The sequence below is a fragment of the Eumetopias jubatus genome, unplaced genomic scaffold, assembly GCF_037043125.1.
Source record: "Eumetopias jubatus isolate StellerSeaLion01/CBP00866 unplaced genomic scaffold, mEumJub1_p1.0 scaffold_11, whole genome shotgun sequence".
Taxonomy (NCBI): domain Eukaryota; kingdom Metazoa; phylum Chordata; class Mammalia; order Carnivora; family Otariidae; genus Eumetopias; species Eumetopias jubatus.
Genome location: NW_028274817.1, coordinates 75,051,584 through 75,073,750, shown reverse-complemented (window position 1 = coordinate 75,073,750; position 22,167 = coordinate 75,051,584). Strand labels below are relative to the sequence as shown.

The window sequence follows — 22,167 nt, the reverse complement described above, 5'->3', positions numbered from 1 at the left end:
ACATTTCACTTAGCATTATACTCTCTAACTCCATCCATATTGTTGAAAATGGCAAGATTTCATTCTTTTTTATGGCTGAATAATATTCCATTGTATATATATCATATCTTCTATAGTGATTCATCTATCTGAACTTCAGTTATTTGTGTGGTATTTTTCTTTAACTGACTTATTTCACTTAGCATTATGCTCTCTAGCTCCATCCCTATTGTTGAAGATGGCAAGATTTCATTCTTTTTTATGGCTGAATAATATTCCATTGTATATATATTGTATCTTCTATAGCCATTCATCTATCTGAACTTCAGTTTTCTCATCTCTAACATGGGAAAATAATCCATATCTCATATAATTTTGTGTGAATAACTTGAGATAATAAATGTGAGTGTACTTTGTGGACAACAAAATTCCCTAACAATGTGAAGGGAAAGGGAATCAAATGAACACTAAGGGAACAAAGAACAGTTTCTTTGAAAAAGATTAATAAAATTGATAAACCCCTAGCCAGACTTATCAGAAAATAAGAGAAAGAACCCACATAAATAAAATCACAAATGAGAGAGGAGAGATCACAACCAACACCACAGAAATACAAACAATTACAACAGAATATTATGAAAAATTATGTGCCAATAATTTGGGCAATCTGGAAGAAATGGATAAACTCCTAGAAACATATAAACTACCAAACTGAAACAAGTAGAAATAGAAAATTGAACAGACCAATAACCAGTAAAGAAATTGAATCAGTAATCAACAAAGTCCCAACAAACCAAAGTCCAGGGAGGGCTTCACAGGCGAATTTTACCAAACGTTTAAAGAAGAGTTAATACCTTTTCTTCCCAAACTGTTCCAAAAAATAGAAATGGGAGGAAAACTTCCTAACTCATTCTATCAGGCCACCATTACCCTGATTCCAAAACCAAAGACCCCACTCAAAAAAAAAAAAAAAAGAACTATGGGCCATTACCCCTAATGAACGTGTATGCAAAAATTCTCAACAAAATACTGGTAAGTTGAATCCAACAATATATTAAAAGAATCATTCACCACAATCAAGTGGGATTTATTCCTGGGTTGCAGGTGTGGTTTAATATTTACAAAGTGATCAACATGATGTACCACTTTAATAAAAGAAAGGATAAGAATCATATTATACTCTCAGTGGATGCAGAAAAAGTGTTTAAGAAAATACAACATCCATTATTGATAAAAAAAAAATACCCTCAACATAGTGGGGATATAGGGAACATACCTCAAAATCATAAAGGCTAGATACAGAAGACCCACAGCTAATATTATCCTCGATGGGGAAAAACTGAGATAAAAATGTAAAAAGCTTCTGTAAAGTAAAGGAAAAATCAACATAACTAAAGGTAACCTTTAGAATGGGAGAATATATTTGCAAATGACATATCTCATAAAGGGAAAGTACCCCAAAAGTATAAAGAACTTGTCGGGGTGCCTGGGTGGCTCAGTCGTTAAGCATCTGCCTTCGGCTCAGGTCATGATCCCAGAGTCCTGGGATCGAGCCCTGCATCGGGCTCCCTGCTCGGCAGGAAACCTGCTTATCCCTCTCTCACTCCCCCTGCTTGTGTTCCCTCTCTCGCTGTGTCTCTCTCTGTCAAATAAATAAAATCTTTAAAAAAAAAAGTATAAAGAACTTGTCAATATCCACAGCCCCCAAAAAAATCCTGTTGAAAAATGGGCAGAAGAAATGGATAGACATTTTTTTTCCAAAGAAGACATCTAGATGGCTAATAGATACATGAAAACATGCTCAACATCCCTCATTATCAGGGAAATATAAATCAAAACTACAGTGAAATATCACTTCATACCTATCTGAATGGCTAAAATTAACAACACAAGAGACAACAGATGTTGGTGAGGATGCAGAGAAAGGGAAACCCTCATATTGTTTTGGGGAATGCAAACTGGTACAGCCAGGATGCAGAGAAAGGGAAACCCTCTTATGTTGTTTTTGGGAATGCAAACTGGTACAGCCACTATAGAAAACAGTATGGAGGTCCTCAAAAAGTTAAAAATTGAACTACCTTATGACCCAGCAATTGCATTACTAGTATTTACCTAAAGGATGAAAGAAGACAGATTCAAAAGGGTACATGCCCTGCAATGTTTATAGCAGCATTATCAACAATAGCCAAACAATGCAGAAAGCCCAAATGTCCATCAACTGATGAATATATAAGAAGAGGAATATAATATATATATATATTATTCAATATATATTATTCAACCATCAAAAAATGAAATCCTGCCATTTGCAATAATGTGAATGAAGTTAATATATGTAGTAGAATATTATTCAGCCATCAAAAAGAATGAAATCTTGTCATTTGCAATAGACAGAATAGAGTTAGAGAGTATTATGCTAAGGAAAATAAGCCAGTCAGATAAAGACAAATACCATATGATTTCACTCATGTAGAATTTAAGAAACAACACAGATGAATATATGGGGGAAAATGAGAGAAGCAAACCATAAAGCAGATTCTTAACTATAGGTAACACACTGAGGGTTGCTGGAGGGGAGGTGGGCAGGGAGATGAGTTAAAAGGGGGTTGGAGATTAAGGAGGGCATTTTTTTGTGATGAGCATTGGGTGTTGTATGTGATGAATCACTAAATCCTATACATGAAACTAATTTTACAGTGTATGTTAACTAACTGAAATATAAATAAATACTTGGAATAGGAAAAAAAAGAAACGGAGGCTCAAATTTTATAATAAATTAAGAGTTTCAAAATACCTTTTCTAAAAAAATTGAGGCTGAAAAATTTGCAGAAAGTCACATAGCTAGTACATGATAGAACAAGAAATCCAACTTTGGAATGTGTGTCTCTAAGCCCAATATTCTTTCCACAACATCAAGCTGCCTAGGTGATTATATCGAGCCTTACAATAAGTGGAAGTCATGTATGAAATGAATTTAATGGAAATAATTACTGAAAGAGGAAGATTGTGGGGGATTAGGAGTACCCTAGGCTTGCCTGTCCCACTAACTCAACTAGATAACTATGAAATCATCCCAAAAGCTCCAGAAATATACCTGAAGACTGACAGAACAAACTCCACAACCCAAACGAGAGAAGAAGTTACATTGAAGAAGGTAAGAAGTGAAGAGACAGGGTTTAGGGGAGAAATAGATTGCAGGTACTCTGGAGGGAAGGGAGCTGTGGTCCCAGAGAAGGTCAAGAAAGTGAGGAGCACACAGGAGAATGCACAAGGAGAGTGTTTCCTCAAAGCCATTGGATTCTAAAAGGAGAGGGGCTGAATTTCATATCTTCTTCCAAGCAACAGGGATTAAAACATGGAGTTTTAAAGATCAGTGGTTGGGATAAAGTCCAACCACCTGGTTGTTACAGAGACCAGAGGACACTCTGCTGTTCCTGGAGAGAAGGCAGGCAAACAACCCAGGAGCAGACAGCATGGAAACAGCAATCTGAACAATGCCTGAGGCACACAGTGGGGGAGATTATTCACTCTTTTTGGAGCATGTCCCTGAGAGACAGTGTTCAAGAAGATGCCTTTCTGGGAACAAAGGAGCTGGCCTGTGCCATTTCCCTCCACTGCACCTTAGCATTGACACAGAGCCACCTGTGGGAAGCAGCACAGCACCAACACTGGCTGCTTAACTTGCATACACCAGGCCTGCCATCCCTGCACTCTCATGGAACTGCCCCTCAGTCAAGGTTGCCTCGGTCCCAGTGCAGCAGACTCCTCCCCCTGAAGACCAGCACAACCCCAGCCCACACTATGTCTCCTTACAAGAGATTTCTGCAGGGCCTCAGTTCTGGTTCAGGTGGTGTCACATCTCATTTCAAAGCAGACCAGAGCACACCTAGTTAAAACTCACCACATTCAGGTCAAGGACCAAACACTGCCCACAACAGCCAAGGAGAGCCTCTGCAGATGACTGGCCTGAGGGATAAAGCAGCTAAAACACAACAGAAGAGAACACACAGCACACACAAGAGACACTCCCTGAAGCACCCAGAACTGGGCACTACATAACTTCTTCATAAGGCCATTACTTGCAGAAGCAAGAGATATAACTGGCTTTTCTAACACGGAGAAGGCAGAGGCTTAGACAAAGTGACAGAGGAATTCATCCCAAATGAAAGAACAAGATAAGGCCACGGCCAGAGATCTAAGCAAAACAGATATAAGTAAAATGCTTGATGGAGAATTTAAAGCAATAATCATAGTAATACTCACTGGGCTTGAGAAAAGAATAGAAGAAATCAGTGAGACCCTTGGCACAGAGATAAAAGAGTTTAAAAAAAAGAATCAATCAAACAGGAAGAGTGTAGTAAAGAAGATTGGAAACATCCTTGATGTAATGAACAGCAGGTTGGAAGAAACACAAGAATGAATTAATGACAGAAGACAAAGTATAGGAAAAATACAAAGATGAACAAAAGAATCAAAGAATTATGGACCACAAGAATAGACTTAGGGAAATCAATGACTCCATCAAATGTAATAACATTCTTATTATAGGAGTCCCAGAAGAAGAAAGGAGAAAAGGAGGCAGAAAATTTATTTGAAAAAAGACTAGATGAGGGGCACTTTGGTGGCTCAGTCAGTTAAGTGTCCAACTCTTGGTTTTGGCTCAGATCATGATCTCAGTCATGAGACCAAGCCCCACATCAGGCTCTGTGTTGAGTGTGGAGTCTGCTTCAGATTGTCTCTCTCTCCTTCTCCCTGTACTCCTCCCCCTGCTCACTTGTGGGCTCACTCTCCCTAAATTAAATAAATAAAATAAAATAAAATAAAAAGGAAAAAAGAGTAGCTGAAAACTTCCTTAATCTGGGGGAAGGAAACAGATATCCAGATCCAGAAAGCTCAGAGTACTCCCATCCAAATCAACAAAAGCAGGCCAACACCAAGATACATTGTTATTAAATTTGAAAATATACTGATAAAGAATCTTAAAAGCAGCAACGTAAAAGAAGGCCATATCTTACAAAGGAAAACCTATAACACTTGTAGATTTCTCAACAGAATCTTGTTGGGAATGGCATGATATATTGAAAGTGCAGAATAGAGGGGCACCTGGCTGACTCAGTTGGTAGAGCATGTGACTCTTGATCTTCTTGGGGTCATGAGTTTGAGCCCTACATGGGGTACAAAGATTACTTAAATAAAAAAACTAAAAAAAAATGAAGAATGGAAAAAATCTGCAGCCAAGAATACTCTATCCAGCAAGGCTATTGTTCAGGAAGAAGAAAAGATAAAGAGCTTCCCACACAAACAAAAATTAGTTAGTGACCACTAAACAAGCCCCACAAGAAATATTATAGGAGACATTTTTTAGTGCAAAAGAGAGAGCAAAAGTGATAAACACAAGGAAGATTAGAGAAAATCTCCAGAAACAAAAAAAGAAGTAATAAAATGGTAATAAATACATTTCTATCAATAATTACTTTGAATGTAAATTGACCAAACACTCCAATCAAAAGACACAGCATGTCAGAATGGATTTTAAAAAAGACCCATATATGCTGCCTATAAGAGACTCATTTTAGATCTAAAGACACCTGCAGATTGAAAGTGAGGGGACGTTTCTCCAGAAACATTTATTATGCAAATGGATGTCAAAAAGAAAACTATCAGACAAACTAGACTTTAAAACAAACCTATAGCAAGAGACAAAGAAGGGCACTATATAATCACAAGGGACCAATTATTAGAAGATCTAATAATTTTAAATATTTATGCACCTAAAATGAGAGCACCCAAGTATTTTAAAAAATAATAATAACAAACATAAAGGAGCTAATCAATAATAATACAATAATAGTAGAGGACTTTAATACCCTACTTACATCAATGGAAAGTTAACATGAAAACAATGGCTCTAAATGACACACTGGATGAGATGGAGTTAACAGATGTATTCAGAACATTCCATCCTAAAACAGCAGAATACACATTCTTCTCAAGTACACTTGGGACATTCTCCAGAATAGGTTACATGTTAGGTAACCAAACAGGCCTCAACAAATAAAAAAAAAAAGGATTGAAGTTGTACCATGCACCTTTTCTGATACAATGCTATGAAACCAGAAGTCAACCATCAGAAAAAAATTGGAAAGACCACAAATACATGAACGTTAAACAACATGCTACTAAACAATGAATGAATCAACCAGGAAATCATGGAAGAATTAAAAAAAAAAAAAACCCACATGGAACCAAATGAAAATGAAAACACTATGGTCCAAAACCTTTAAGTTGCAGCAAAAGCAATTCTAAGAGGGAAATATAGCAACACAAACCTACCTCAAGAAGCAAGAAAAATCTTAAGTAAACAAACTAACCTCGCACCTATTGGAGCCAGGAAAAGAGCAACAAATAAAGCCTAAAGCCAGCAGAAGGAAGCAAGTAAAGTTTAGAACAGAAATATATGATATAGAAACGAGGAAAAAAAAACACAATAGAACATATGAATGGAACCAGGAGCTGGTTCTTTGAAGAAATTAATAAAATTGATAAACCTCAAGCCACACTTATCGAATATATAAAAGAAAGGACACAAATAATTAAAATAATAAATTAGAGAAGAAAAATAACCAATGCCACATGAATACAAACAATTATAAGGAGATATTATGAAAAACTATATGCCAAAAAATTGGACAACTTGCAACAATGAATAAATTCCTAGAGACATATAAACTACGAAAACTGAAACAGAAAGAAATAGAACTCTTGAACAGACATACCCAGAAAATAAATTAAGTCAATGAAGTTGTCAGAGGATCAGGGGTACCCTAAGTTTGTCTCATCCCTTGTGTTTGAGTTCTGTTGATAGTTATCAAATCATTCTGAACAACCAAAAAATCAATCAGAGGTCTGAGAGAACAAAAACTGTAAGTCTACAAGTAGAAAAACAACCACCTTTTGAAATGGGGGATGTGTAGAGGGTTGAATTGGGGGAGATATAGCTATGGATACAGCGGGAGGGAGGGAGCCTGAAAATGGAGGCTACTGCAAAGTATTATAAGCAGCAGAGCACAAAATCTGGACATCAAGATGTCTGCTACACTGGGGGACGTGCCTGGCTTAAAGGTGCTCAGGTGGGGAAGTGGGGTGAAAACCCAGGTGTGACACCATGGTCTGAAGATCGCCAGGGTTGCAAGAAGAATGGGTGATGCCAACATGCTACACTGTTCCCAGGCATAGGAGTGTGGAAGCCGACCGAGTATAGCAGGTCTTGGTGCCAGCTTTCTGCTCTGTTTTGCCATAAACTGAGAACCACTGTGTGGTCATGCAAATGATTTCCAGGGATGGGCCAGCAAATGGCAAAAGTGTGGTGACACTCTCCCCAGGGAGGAAAAGCACAGGTACGTGGTGCTGGAGTCCCTAAAATTTGGAGTTTTGAAACTCAGTCACATGCCTGAGATTAAAAGGCCTGGACATAGGCAGGGTGAACGTAGGGTTTTGAGGGGAACTGGGGACATGAGTGATTGATTGCTCTTCTGTAAGAGCTCACTGAGGAGTGGGAGGTGTGAACTTGCAGCTCTGGGGCTAGAGAGTGAGACACCTCCACATTCATCCCACCCAGCAGCACTGAAAGCCTTTAGGGAGCAAAACAACACCACATAGTGGGAGCTGGAGCCGCTTACACCAAGCCCTGCCCCGCTGTGTCCTGGAGGCATATTTCCACAGGGGTGAGTTCACCTGAGAAACAGCGGAACAGGCCCCTCCCCCATAAGACCAGCACAAACAACTCATTTGCGCCAAATTTACTGATCATAGAAAGCTGCAAAGGCCCCAGCTGTAGGAGAAAATAAGCTACAGCTTCCTTTTTACTTTTATTCCTTATTTATTATTATTATTTTTCAATTGTTTTTTAATTTTTTCAATTCCATTCTTAAAATTTTGACTAAATTTTCTTAATTTTTATTTTTATATATACATATATATGATTTTTTCTTTACTTTCATTTTATTCATTTATTTATTGGGGTGAATTAAGATTTTTTAATATTTTATTTATTTATTTTAGGGGGGGATGGCAGACGGGGAGGGGGGGAGAGCCTTAAGCAGACTCCACGCTGAGCATAGAGCCTGATGGGGGACTTGACCTCACAACCCTGAGATCATGACCTGAGCCAAAACCAAGAGTCAAATGCTATACTGACTGTGCCACCCAGGCACCCCGGGATGAAGACATTTTTAACAAGCAAACAAAACAAGCAAACAAAACACACACAGGATCTAGTTTTGAGGGGCTTGTTTTTTGTTTTTCTTTGTTGCTTTGTTTTGTTTTTTCCTCCTTCTATTTTTTTTCTGGACAAAAATATGAGACAGAGAAATTCACTCCCAAAAGAAAAAAAAAAGGGAAGTATAACTCAAGGCCAGGGATTTAATCAATACAGATACAAGCAAGATGTTTGAGATAGAATTTAAAACAACACTTATAAGAATACTAGCTGTGTTTGACAAAAGCATAGAAAACACTAAAGAATCCCTTACTGCAGAGTAAAAGAATTAAAATCTAATCAGGCTAAAGTTAAAAATGCTAAAAACAAGATGCAATCCCAAATGGATGCATAAAAACAAGGATGCATGAAGTAGAGGAGTGAATCAGTGGTACAAAAGAGAAAACTATGGAAAATAATGAGGCTGAAAAGAAGGAGAAAAAGGTAATGGGCCATAAAGGTAGACATAGGGAACTTAACAACTTCTTAACACATAATAACATTCATATCATAGGAATCCCAGAGGAGGAAGACAGAGATAAAGGGGCAGAAGGTTTATTCAAACAAATTATATCTGAAAAAATTCCTAATCTGGGGAAGGAAACAGACATCTAAATCCAAGGAGCAGAGAGCGCTCCCATTAAATTCAACAAAAGCCAACCATCGCCAAGACATATCAGTCAAATTCACAAAATATACACACAAGGAAAGACTCCTGAAAGCTGCAAGGGAAAATAGTCCTTACCTACAAGGGAGGAGAAATTAGGTATGCATCAGATTTGTCCACAGAAACTTGGCAGACCAAAAAGAAGTAGCAGGAAATATTCAACATGCTGAATGGAAAATATATGCAGCCAAGAATTCTTTATCCAGCAAGACTGCCATTCGGAATAGGAGAGATAAAGAGTTTCCCAGACAATCAAAAAGTAAAGGACTTCATGACCAGCAAACCAGCCCTTCAAGAAATTTTAAGGGGGATTCTTTGAGTGGAGGAATAAAAGACTAAAAGCAACAAAAACTAGAAAGCACCAGAGAACATCACCAGAATCACCAACTCTACAGGTAACACAATGGCACTAAATTCATATCTTTCAATAATCACTCTGAATGTAAATGGACTAAATGTTCCACACAAAAGACATAGGGGATCAGAATGGATAAAAAAAAATAGATCCATCTATATGCTGCTTACAAGAAACTCACTTGCAGATTGAAAGTAAGCGGATAGAGATCTATCTATCATGCTAATGAATGCCAAAAGAAAGCTGAAATAGCCATCCTTATATCAGACAAACTAGATTTTAAAACAAAGACTGTAACCAGAGATGAAGAAGGGTATTATATCATAATCAAAGGGTCTATCCATCAAAAAGATCTAACAGTTGTAAATATCTATGCCCCCAACTTAGGAACACCCAAATATATAAGTCAATTAATAACAAATATAAAGAAACTTATTGATAATAATACAATAATAGCTGGGCATTGAACATCTCACTTACAACAATGGACAGGTCATCTAAGCAGAAAACCAGCAAGGGAACAATGGCTTCAAATGACACACTGGACCAGATGGGTTTAACAGCTATATTCAGAGCATTTCATCCTAAAGCAGCAGAATACACATTCTTTTCGAGTGAACATGGAACATTCGCCAGAATAGATCACATACTGTATCACAAATCAGCCCTCAACAAGTACAAAAAGATCAAGATCATACCATGCATATTTTCAGACCACAATGCTATGCAACTTGAAGTCAACCACAAGATAACATTTGATAAGACCACAAATACATGGAGGGTAAAGAACATCCTACTAAAGAATGAATGGATTGACCAGGAAATTAAAGAAGAAATAAAAAATACATGGAAGCACATGAAAACACAACAGTCCAAATCTTTGGGATGAACCAAAGGCAGTCCTCAGAGGGAAGTGTATTGCCATACAAACTTACTTCAAGCACCAAGAAAAGTCTCAAACACAAAACCTAAGCTTATACCTAAAGGAGCTAGAAAAGAAACAGCAAATAAAGCCTAAAGCCAGTAGAAGGGAAATAATAAATATTAAAGCAGAAATAAATGATATAGAAACAAACAAAAAACCACAGTAGAACAGATTAATGAAACTAAGAGCTGGTTCTTCAAATGAATTAATGAAATTGATAATCCCCTAACGAGACTTATCAAAAAGAAAAGAGAAAGGACCCAAATAGATAAAATCATGAATTTAAGAGGAGAAATCACAAACAACACCACAGAAATGCAAGCAATTCTGAGAATATTATGAAAAATTTTATGTCAGCAAATGGGGCAACCTGGAAGAAATGGTCAAATTTCTAGAGACTTACAAAGACCAAAACTGAAACAGGAAGAAATAGAAAATTTGAGCAGACCCATAACCAGCAAAGAAGTTGAATCAGTAATCAAAAATCTCCCAACAAATAAAAGTTCTGGGCCTGGTGGCTTCCCTGGGGATTCTATCTGACATTTAAAGAAGAGTTAATACCTATTCTTCATGAACTGTTCAAAAAAAAAAAAAAATACAAGTGGAAGGAAAACTTCCAAACTCATTTTATGAAGCCAGCATTACCTTGATTCCCAGTCCAGACAAAGACCCCACCAAAAAGGAGAATTATAGACCAGTATCTGGGATGAGCATGGATGCAAACATTCTCAATTAGAATCTAGCAAATCAAATTCAACAGTACACTAAAAGAATTATTCACCACAATCAAGTAGGATTTATTCCTGTGCTACAAGGGTGGTTGAATATTCACAAGTTAATCAACATGATATGCCACATTAATGAAAAAAAAGAAGAACCATATGATCCTGTCAATAAGTACAGAAAAGGCATTTAAAAAATATATCTGAAAAATATAAAACACTGATGAAAGTAATTGAAGAGAACACAAAGAAATGGAAAGACATTCCATGCTCATGGATTGGAAGAACAGATATTGTAAAAATATCTATACCACCCAAAGCAGTCTACACATTTGATGCAATCCCCACCCAAATACTGACAGCATTTTTTATAGAGCTAGAACAAATAATCTTAAAATTTGTGTGGAATGACAAAAGACCCTGAATTGTGAAAGCAGCTTTAAGAAATAATAGCAAGGCTGGAAGCCTCACAATTCCTGACTTCAAGATATAGTATAAAACTGCTGTAATGAAAACAGTATGGTACTGTCATAAAAATAGATACATAAAAAATAGAACAGAGTAGAAACCTCAGAAATGGACCCACAGTTATATGGTTGATTAATCTTCAGCAAAGCAGGAAACAGTATCCAAAGAGAAGAAGACAGTCTTATAAAAAAAAAAAAAAAGTGTTGGGAAAACGACAGCAACATGCAAAAGAATGAAACTGGATTTTTTTCTTACACCATACACAAAAATACATTCAAAAAGGAATAAAGACCTAAATGTAAGCCCTAAGATATTAAAAATCCTAGAGGAGAACACAGGCAGTAATGTCTTTGACATCAGCCATAGCTATTCTTTCAAGACATGTCTCTTGAGGCAAGGGAAATAAAAGAAATAAACTATTTGTACTTTATCAAAATAAAAAACTTCTGCACAGCAAAGGAAAAAAATCCACAAAAATAAAAGGCAACCTAAGAAATGAGGGAAGATATTTGTAAAAGGCATATCTGATAAAGGGTTAGGATCCAAACTATATAAAGAACTTATAAAACCCAACACCCAAAAATGAATAAGCCAATTAGTAACTGGGTAGAAGACATGGAAAGACGTTTTTCCAAAGAAGAAAACCAGAACACTACAACAAAAACTTATGATGTACTATATGCCAGCTAACTGAACATAAAAAAAAAGACATCCAGATGGCCAATAGACACATGAAAAGATGCTTATCACTCATCACTCATCATCAGGGAAATACAAATCAAAACTACAATGAGATATCACCTCACACCAGTAAGAATGGCTAAAATTAACAACACAAGAAACAATCGGTGTTATCGAGGATGCAGAGAAAGGGAAATCCTCTTACACAGTTGGTGGGAGTGCAAACTGGTGCAGCCACTCTGGAAAACAGTATGGGGATTTCTCAAAATTTAAAAATAGAACTACCCTATGATCCAGCAATTGCAGTACTAGGTTTTATCCAAAGAAAACAAAAATACTAATTCAAAGGGATACATGCACCCCAATGTTTATAGCAGCTTTATCTACAATAGTGAAACTATGGTAACTACCCAAGTGTGCATTGACTGATGAATGTACAAAGAATATTTGGTATGAGGGAAATTAGTGAGAGAAAAACAAATACCATATGATTTCAATTATATTTGGAATTTAAGAAAAAAAATAAAGGAGCAGTCAAAAAAGGGTGAGAAGCCAAGTAAGAAGTAGACTTTTAACTGTAGAGAACACACTGTTGATTATTGGGGGAAGTGGTTGAAAGGATGGATTAAATAGGTGATGGTGATTAAGGAGTGCATTTGTTATAATGAGCATCAGGTGTTATATGTATGTTTGAATTACTACATTGTACATCTGCAACTAAAATTACACTGTATGTTAACTAACTGTAATGTAAATAAAAGCTTCATAAAATTTATTCACATTTGAGACTGATACTGCTAACCACATTCAAGGAATTGCACAAATAGAGTATAAATGCTTCTTTTTTTAATTTTATTTTATTATGTTATGTTAGTCACCACACATCATTAGTTTTTGATGTAGTGTTCCATGTTTCATTGCTTGTGTATAACACCTAATGCTCCATGCAATAGGTGCCCTCCTTAATACCCATCACTGGGCTAACATATACCTCCAACTCCCTCCCCTCTAAAACCCTCAGTTTGTTTCTCAGAGTCCATAGTCTCTCATGGTTTGTCTCCCCCTTCGATTTCCCCCCTTCATTTTTCCCTTCCTACTATCTTGTTTTATTTTTTAACATATAATGTATTGTTTCAGAGGTACAGGTCTGTGATTGATCAGTCTTACAAAATTCACAGTGATCAACATATCATATGCCCGCCACAATGTCCATCACCCAGCCACCCGTCCCTCACACCTCCCACCACTCTAGCAACCCTCTGTTTGTTTCCTGAGATTAAGAATTCCTCGTATCAGTGAGATCATATGATACATGTCTTTCTCTGACTGACTTATTTTGTTTAGCATAATACCCTCTAGTTCTATCCACGTCATTGCAAATGGCAAGATTTTGTTTTTTGATGGCTGCATAATATTCCATTGTATATCACATCTTCTTTACCCATTCATCTGTTGATGGATATCTTGGCTCTTTCCATAGTTTGGCTATTGTGGATATTGGTGCTATAAACATTGGGGTGCACATACTCCTTCGGATCATTACATTTGTATCTTTGGGGTAAATATCCAGAAGTGCAATTGCTGGGTCATAGGGTAGCTCTATTTTCAACTTTTTGAGGAACCTCTATACTGTTTTCCAGAGTGGCTGCACCAGCTTGCATTCCCACCAAAAGTGTAGGAGGGCTCCTCTTTCTCTGCATCCTCGCTAACATTTGTTGTTTCCTGATATGTTCATTTTAGCTATTCTGACTGGTGTGAGGTGGTATCTCATTGAGGATTTGATTTGGATTTCCCTGATGCCCAGTGATGTGGAGCACTTTTTCATGTGTCTGTGGCCATTTGGATGTCTTCTTTGCAGAAATGTCTGTTCATGTCTTCTGCCCATTTGTTCTTTGGGTGTTGAGTTTGATAAGTTCTTTATGGATTTCGGATACTAGCCCTTTATCTGATATGTCATTTGCAAATATCTTCTCCCATTCTGTCGGTTGTCTTTTGGTTTTGTTGACTGTTTCCTTTGCTGTGCAAAAGCTTTTTATCTTGATGAAGCCCCAAGAGTTCATTTTTGCCCTTGCTTCCCTTGCCTTTGGCGATGTTTCTAGGAAGAAGTTGCTGCAGCTGAAGTTGAAGAGGTTGCTGCCTGTGTTCTCCTCTAAGATGTTGATGGATTCCTGTCTTTCATCCATTTTAGTATATTTTTTGTGTGTGGTATAAGGAAATGGTCCAGTTTCATTCTTCTGCAATTGGCTGTCCAATTTTCCCAACACCATTTGTTGAAGAGACTGATTTATTTTTCCACTGGACATTCTTTCCTGCTTTGTCGAAGATTAGCTAACCATAGAGTTGAGGGTCCGTTTCTGGGCTCTCTATTCTGTTCCATTGATCTAGGTGTTTGTTTTTGTGCCAGTACCATACTCTCTTGATGATTAGAGCTTTGTAATAGAGCTTGAAGTCCGGAATTGAGATGCCACCAGCTTTACTTTTCTTTTTTCAACACTCCTCTGGCTATTCGGGGTCCTTTCAGGTTCCATACAAATTTTAGGATCATTTGTTCCATTTCCTTGAAAAAAGTTGATGGTATTTTGATAGGGATTGCATTAAATGTATAGATTGCTCTAGGTAGCATTGACATTTTCACATGTGTTCTTCCAATCCATGAGCATGGAACTTTCTTCCATTTCTTTGTGTCTTCCTTAATCTCTTTCATGAGTATTCTATAGATTTCTGAGTACAGATTTTTGCCTGTTTGGTTAGATTTATTCCTAGGTATCTTATGGTTTTGGGTGCAATTGTAAATGGGATCGACTCCTTAATTTCTCTTTCCTCTGTCTTGTTGTTGGTGTATAGAAATGCAACTGATTTCTGTGCATTGATTTTATATCCTGCCACTTTACTGAATTCCTGAATGAGTTCTAGCAGTTTTGGGGTGGAGTCTTTTGGGTTTTCCACATAAAGTATGATATCATGTGCAAAAAGTGAGAGTTTAACTTCTTCTTTGCCAATTCAGATGCCTTTTATTTCTTTTTGTTGTCTGATTGCTGTGGCTAGGACTTCTAGTACTATGTTGAATAGCAATGGTAATAGTGGACATCCCTGCCATGTTCCTGACCTTAGGCGAAAAGCTCTCAGTTTTTCCCCATTGGGAAAAATGATATTCGCTGTGGGTTTTTCATAGGTGGTTTTTATGATATTGAGGTATGTACCCTCTATCCCTACACTGTGAAGAGTTTTAATTAAGAAAGGATGGTGTACTTTGTAAAATGCTTTTTCTGCATCTATTGAGAGGATATTGTGGTTGTTGTTATTTCTCTTATTAATGTATTGTATCACATTGATTTGCAGATGTTGAATCAACCTTGCATCCCAGGAATAAATCCCACTTAGTTGTAGTGAATTATCCTTTTACTGTTGAATCCTATTGGATAATATTTTCATGAGAATTTTTGCATCCATGTTCATCAGGGATATTGGTCTGTAATTCTTTTTGATGGGGTCTTTGTCTGGTTTGGGAATCAAGGTAATGCTGACCTCATAAAATGAGTTTGGAAGTTTTCCATCCATTTTTATTTTTTGGAACAACTTCAGGCGAATAGGTATTAATTATTCTTTAAATGTTTGGTAGACTTCCCCTGGGAGGCCATCTGGTCCTGGGCTCTTGTTTGTTGGGAGATTTTTGAGTACTGCTTCAATTTCCTTAGTGGTTATGGGTCTGTTCAGGCTTTTTATTTCTTCAGGTTCAGTTTTGGTAGTTTATACATCTCTAGGAATGCATCCATTTCTTCCAGATTATGTAATTTGCTGGCATAAAGTTGCTCATAATATGTTCTTATAATTGTTTGTATTTCTTTGGTGTTGGTTGTGATCTTTCCTCTTTCATTCATGGTTTTATTTATTTAGGTTGTTTCTCTTTTCTTTTTGATAAGTCTGGCTCAGGATTTATCAATCTTATTAATTCTTTCAAAGAACGAGCTCCTCGTTTCATTGATCTGTTCTATTGTTCTTTTGGTTTCTATTTCATTGATTTCTGCTCTGATCTTTATTATTTCTCTTCTGCTGGGTTTGGGTTTTATTTGTTGTTCTTTCTCCAGCTTCTTTAGGTGTAGGGTTATGTTCTGTATTTGAGACCTTTCTTGTTTCTTGAGAAAGGTTTGTATTGCTATATACTTTCCTCTTAGGACCGCCTTTGCTGCATCCCAAAGATTTTGAACAGTTGTGTTTTCATTTTCATTTGTTTTCATGATTTTTTAAAATTCTTCTTTAGTTATCTCATTGACCCATTCATTCTTTAGTAGGATGCTCTTTAACCTCCATGTATTTGAGTTCTTTCCGACTTTCCTCTTGTGATTGAGTTCTAGTTTCAAAGCATTGTGGTCCAAAGATATGCAGGGAATGATCCCAATTCTTTGGTACCAATTGAGACCTGATTTGTGACCTAGGATGTGATCTATTCTGGAGAAAGTTGCATGTGCACCAGAGAAGAATGTGTATTCTGTTGTTTTGGGATGGAATGTTCTGGATATATCCGTGAAGTCCATCTGGTCCAGTGGGTCATTTAAAGCCTTCATTTCCTTGTTGATCTTTTGCTTAGATGATCTGTCCATTTCCGTGAGAGGGGTGTTAAAATCCCCCACTATTATTTTATTGTTTTTGATGTGTTTCTTTGCATTTGTTATTAATTGGCTTATATAATTGTCTGCTCCCATGTTAGGGGCATAGATATTTACAATTGTTAGATCTTCTTTTTGGATAGGCCCTTTAAGTATGATATAGTGTCCTTCCTCATCTCTTATTATAGTCTTTGGTTTAAAATCTAATTTGTCTGGTGTAAGGATTGCCACCCCAGCTTTCTTTTGATGTACATTAACATGGTAAATGGTTTTCCACCCCCTCTCTCTAAATCTGAAGGTGTCTTTGGGTCTGAAATGAGTGTCTTGCAGACAGCATATCGATGGTTCTTGTTTTTTTTTCCAATGTGATACCCTGTGTCTTTTGATTGGGGCATTTAGCCCATTTACATTCAGGGTAACTAATGAAAGATATGAATTTAGTGCCATTGTATTGCCTGTAAGGTGACTTTTACGGTATATTGTCTCTATTCCTTTCTGGTTTATGACACTTTTAAGCTCTCTCTTTGCTTAGAGGACCCCTTTGATTATTTCTTGTAAGGCTGGTTTGGTGTTTGCAAATTCTTTTTAATTTTTGTTTGTCCTGGAAGCTTTTTATCTCTCCTATTTTCAATGAAAGCCTAGCTGGATATTGTATTCTTGGCTGTATATTTTTCTTATTTGGTGTTCTGAATATACCATGCAAGTCCTTTCTGGCCTGCCAGGTCTCTGTGGATAGGTCTGCAGCCAATCTAATGTTTCTAGCATTGTAGGCTACCGACCTCTTTTCCCAAGCTGCATTCAGAATCTTTTCTTTGTCTCTGAGACTTGTAAGTTTTACTATCAGATGTCAGGTTGTTGACCTATTTTTATTGATTTTGAGGGGGGTTTCTCTGTGCCTCCTGGATTTTGATGCCTGTTTCCTTCCCCAATTTAGGGAAGTTCTCTGCTATAATTTGCTCTAATATATCTTCTGCCCCCCTCTTTCTTCTTCTTCTGGGATCCCAATTATTCTAATATTGTTTAGTGTTATGCTATCACTTATCTCTCGAATTCTGCTCTCGTTTTCCAGTAGTTGTTTATCTCTCTTTTTCTCAGCCCTTCCTATTCTCCATCATTTGGTCTTCTATATCGCTAATTCTTTCTTCTGCTTTATTCATCCTAGCAGTTAGAGCCTCCATTTTTTATTGCACCTCATTAATAGCCTTTTTGATTTCAACTCGGTTAGATTTTAGTTATTTTATTTCTTCACAAAGGGATTCTCTAGTATCTTCCATGTTTTTTTCAAGCCCAGCTAGTATCATTAAAATCGTCATTCTGAACTCTAATTCCGACATCTTACTAATGTCCATATTGATTAGGTCCCTGGCAGTCAGTACTGCCTCTTGTTCTTTTTTTTTGAAGTGAGTTTTTCCATCTTGTCATTTTGTCCAGAGGAGAATAGATGAATGAGAGAACAAAATGCTAACAAGGTAACAACAACCCCAGAAAAATATACACTAAACAAATCAGAAGAGACCCGAAGCTGGGGGGAAAAGAAAGGGAAAGAAAAAGAAAAAGAAAAAATATGATCAAATATGATCAGGCTGGTGAATAGATCAATGTCGCACACTAGATTTTGGGTGTATTTTGGTCTGTTAGAAGAAACTGCCTCCCAAAATTTTAAAGAAAGAAAAACTTATATGTGTACAAAAATAAGGGTAAATACGATGAAGGGATGGAATATGTAAAGATGAAAATATAAAAGATTTTTTAAAAGGAATTGATAAGAATTTGTTGAAAAAAAGAAAGAAGGGAAATTAAGAAAGAACAAAAAGAAAAGTGAGAGAATGTGATCAGGCAGGAAACTAGAACAAAGCCATACACTAGAGATTTAGGGTGTATTTTGGTCTGTTAGAAAAAACTGTATCCCAAAATTTTAAAGAGACAACAACTTATATATACATAAAAAATAAGGTTAACTACAATGAAGGGGTAGAATATGACTCTAAAAATGAAAAATAAAAAAGATTAAAAAAAGGATTGATAAGATGTTGTTTGAAAAAGGGAAAAAGAAAAATTCAAAATAATAGAAAAAAATAAAGAAAATTTTAAAAATTAACTTTGAAAGACTGCTGAATCATGGGGAAAAACAGCCATGAATTCTATGTGCTGTATTCCCCTAGTGCTGGAGTTCTGCCGTTCTCATTGATACAATTTGTCTTGGCTGGCTGTTCATGCTGATGTTCTGGGGGAGGGGCCCGCTGCTGTGATTGTCAAGTGCCTTTGCCCAAGGCTAAATTGCACAGCCCTTGTCAGAGGCCAAGTTAATTAATCTGCTTGGGTTTGCTTGTGGTAGCTTTTGATCCCTGAAAGCTTTCCATACAGCTTTGGAGGGCGAGAAAGAAAATGGCAGTCTCCCAATCTCTGCCCCTGAGGAGCCGAGAACTTGGGGCCCCACTCCTCAGTGAGCCCCCAGAGAAAAGCAGTCAGTCAATCACTCTTGTCTCCCCAGTCTCTGGCCGCACTCCGTGCTCACCTGGCCTGTGACCAAGTGTTTCTATCTTTGGCACACAACCCCGTTTGGAGTCTCCAAACCCAACAGATTCCTGCAGGGTGCTCTAGCCCTGCTCCTCCCAGGGGAGGAAGGGGAGTTTCCCCGGATCTGCTGCTTGTTGGGTCCCTGCTTGAAGAGTAGTGGCCTGATTGTGCCGCGAATCATGGTTTATGGCAACCCAGAGCTAAGAGCCCACTCCTTGGCTCCATCTCTGCAGCCAGATTCCTTGCTCCAATATCTGGGAGCTCTTCGGCACTCAGGCACCCCCAGTCTTTCTGTGACCCCGAGGGTCCTGAGACCACTGTGTCCCAGCGAGTGTTCCAACGCCTGCTTAGCCACTGGAGTGACATCCCTCAGCAAAGCAGACTTCTAAAAGTTCCAACTTTGTGCTCCTCTGTTCTATCACTTGCCGGTAGCCAGCGCCCTCCCCTCCGCAGTCTATCTTCCCAAATATCGCCTTGGATTCACTTCTCCACATGTCTTACCTTCCAGAAAGTGGTCGCTTTTTTGTTCAGAGAGTTGCTGCTATTCTTTTCTTTGATCTGTTGAGTTTGTAGGTGTTCAGAATGGTTTGATACCTATCTAGCTGAATTCCTGGGACCAGACAAAATTTAGGTCTCCTCCTCCTCCATCTTGCTCCTCTCTCGAGTATAAATGCTTCTTTCATAGCCCTTTGGATTATGAAAGATTAAGGAAATAGTATTCGTAACACACTTTAAGATCATTGGAAGAAACTAACTACATAAGCATAATATTCAGGCCTATCACCCTCATAAATGCAACAAATATCAAGAAAAAAATGATGGTATGTAAGAAGATATCTATCTAGGGATTATGTATCACATTTAATGTGTTGGTATAGACTTTTGCAGCAACTTCTATACTCCCTCTTTTTCTTTTCCTATGTCTCTTCCACTATCTCCCCAATAAATGTAATTGAAGACTTTAAGGATCTTAAAGTGATTTATCTCTATTAATGAATGGAGTGGCTGCTTGTTATAGGTTTCATAGCAACAATAAAAGCCACCAATGGAGAGTTTGTGTCTAAAAGCATTATTAATAATGATTTCAGAAAATGGGGAGTTTATGAGTTAAAATAAAAAAGCCCTCAATTTCTCTTATAAATAAATGGTTTGTGAATGTGGAAGTCATTAATTTGCTAATTTGCATGTTAAGTTTTAATCAGATCCTGCAAAAGAGATTTAGGTATATTAGATTCAAAGGCTCTGGACATTGAGCATTAAGAAGAACCCTACTGTCACAAAAACATGCATTCCAACACTTTCCACTCCATGGAAAAGTAGGTATCAGATATTTACTATGAATACAACCCTGTTGAAGAGGCAACAGAAGTTAAAGATAGAGGCGATGACCTCCTGGGGATTACAGCCTGATGGGTAACATGGAGAGGTAACTTACATCTACTATCTTATTTGACAAAGAAAACTAGCTTGTGAGGCAGGGAATGTTATCCTCATTTCATAGACAAGGGAACTCAGGTTCAGAGAACTTAAGCATCTTGCCCAAAGTCACACAGCTGGGATGTGGCAAGGTCAGTATTCAAACTTGTTTTTTGGATTTTGATTGTTAAAATCTATGTATTTATTTATACAACACAGAGGGCAAGGTAAAAAAATAACAATTTAGTAGTAAAATTCATATAACATACTTTAAGTGCAATAGGAATTCAGAGAAAGGTATTCTGATTTCAAGTTTTGTCTAAATCAGTCCATGTTTTCTGCATGAAGGATATGGTTCCTCAGGTAGTTCTTGTAGATTGTTTAATTAGATTTTAAAAGGGAATGAATAAGCCTGTCTCTGAATCCGTTTTTTCATTTTTAAAACAGGGATGATGTTATCCCCTTCCCCCTGTATCATTGCTATGGTTTAAAAAGGTGACATGTAAAAGCTTTTGGTAAATTAAAAAGCAGTTAGGGACTGGTTGGGCTTGTGAAAGGATCGACATGCCTTTGGCTAAAGATTTACTACACCTGTCCTTGGAAGAGGAAAAGAAAAAAACATAAAAAGAAAGGCAAGTTCAAAGCCCCGATTCCTATTTTATAGATATAAAATGTCCAGGTCGCTACAAAATTACCAGTTTTCAGCCATGATCAAATAGTGATTCTTTGTGTCGGCTGTTCAAAAATGTTGTGGAGGAAAAAGCCAGACTCACAGAAGGATGTTCATTTAGAAGAAAGCAACATTAATGATCCACACAACCTCCTAAATTTGTGTTAAATGGCAGAAAGCCTTATCAGTTCAATAATTCCAGTTAATCTACCAAGATAATGTAATTTTGTAAGGTATACAACAATGATCTCCTATATTTTGTGTCAGTTTTTCAATAACATTTAGGTTATGGGGGAAAAATCATTAAACAATGTAAATTGTTCTTAATACTTACTAAAGTATGAAAGTGTAAGTGCATGTGATTGATGTGTTTACATAGAGCTGACAGTGAGGATATGTTTTTAAGGATGGACAACTCCCCTACCAAAATCTCAGGGCAAAGAGGGCCCTCAAAGTTCATCTGATCTAACCCCCATCTGATGTTTGTTAAAAAGGAATCTGGAGCAGAAAATGGTCTGGTGTCTCCTAACAGAACTTATCCGTACCTTTATATAGTTATTTATCTCCCAAATTCTGTTAATTTTAGACAATAGTGCCACAGATCTTTTTCATTATTCTTATAAATTGACTTGAATTCAGCTTCTCTTTTACTTTTTTAAAGTTTTTAATAATGTTGATTGAAATAAAAGTATTATATTTATTTCAATGCAAACTCTTTCTTATTCTTCTAATTACCACATTTCAACAATATGGCAACTGGAAGATTAGAAGGCAATTTGCTTAGTTTGGCTTATTGTTTCTTAATTATACTCCTAAAAGCAGAGTTCAGGTTCTTTGCATTCCTAAATAAAAAAACCCTAATTATTCTGGGAAGATGTTTTAACCCAAAGTACAAAAAAAAAAAAA

General features: G+C 37.0%; 1 pseudogene; it reads left to right on the top strand.

Annotated features, from left to right (window-relative positions):
• The first annotated feature begins 21,155 nt into the window (after nucleotides 1-21,155).
• Nucleotides 21,156-21,398, top strand: LOC114226483 (small ribosomal subunit protein eS27-like pseudogene; annotated as a pseudogene).
• Nucleotides 21,399-22,167: the final 769 nt, after the last annotated feature.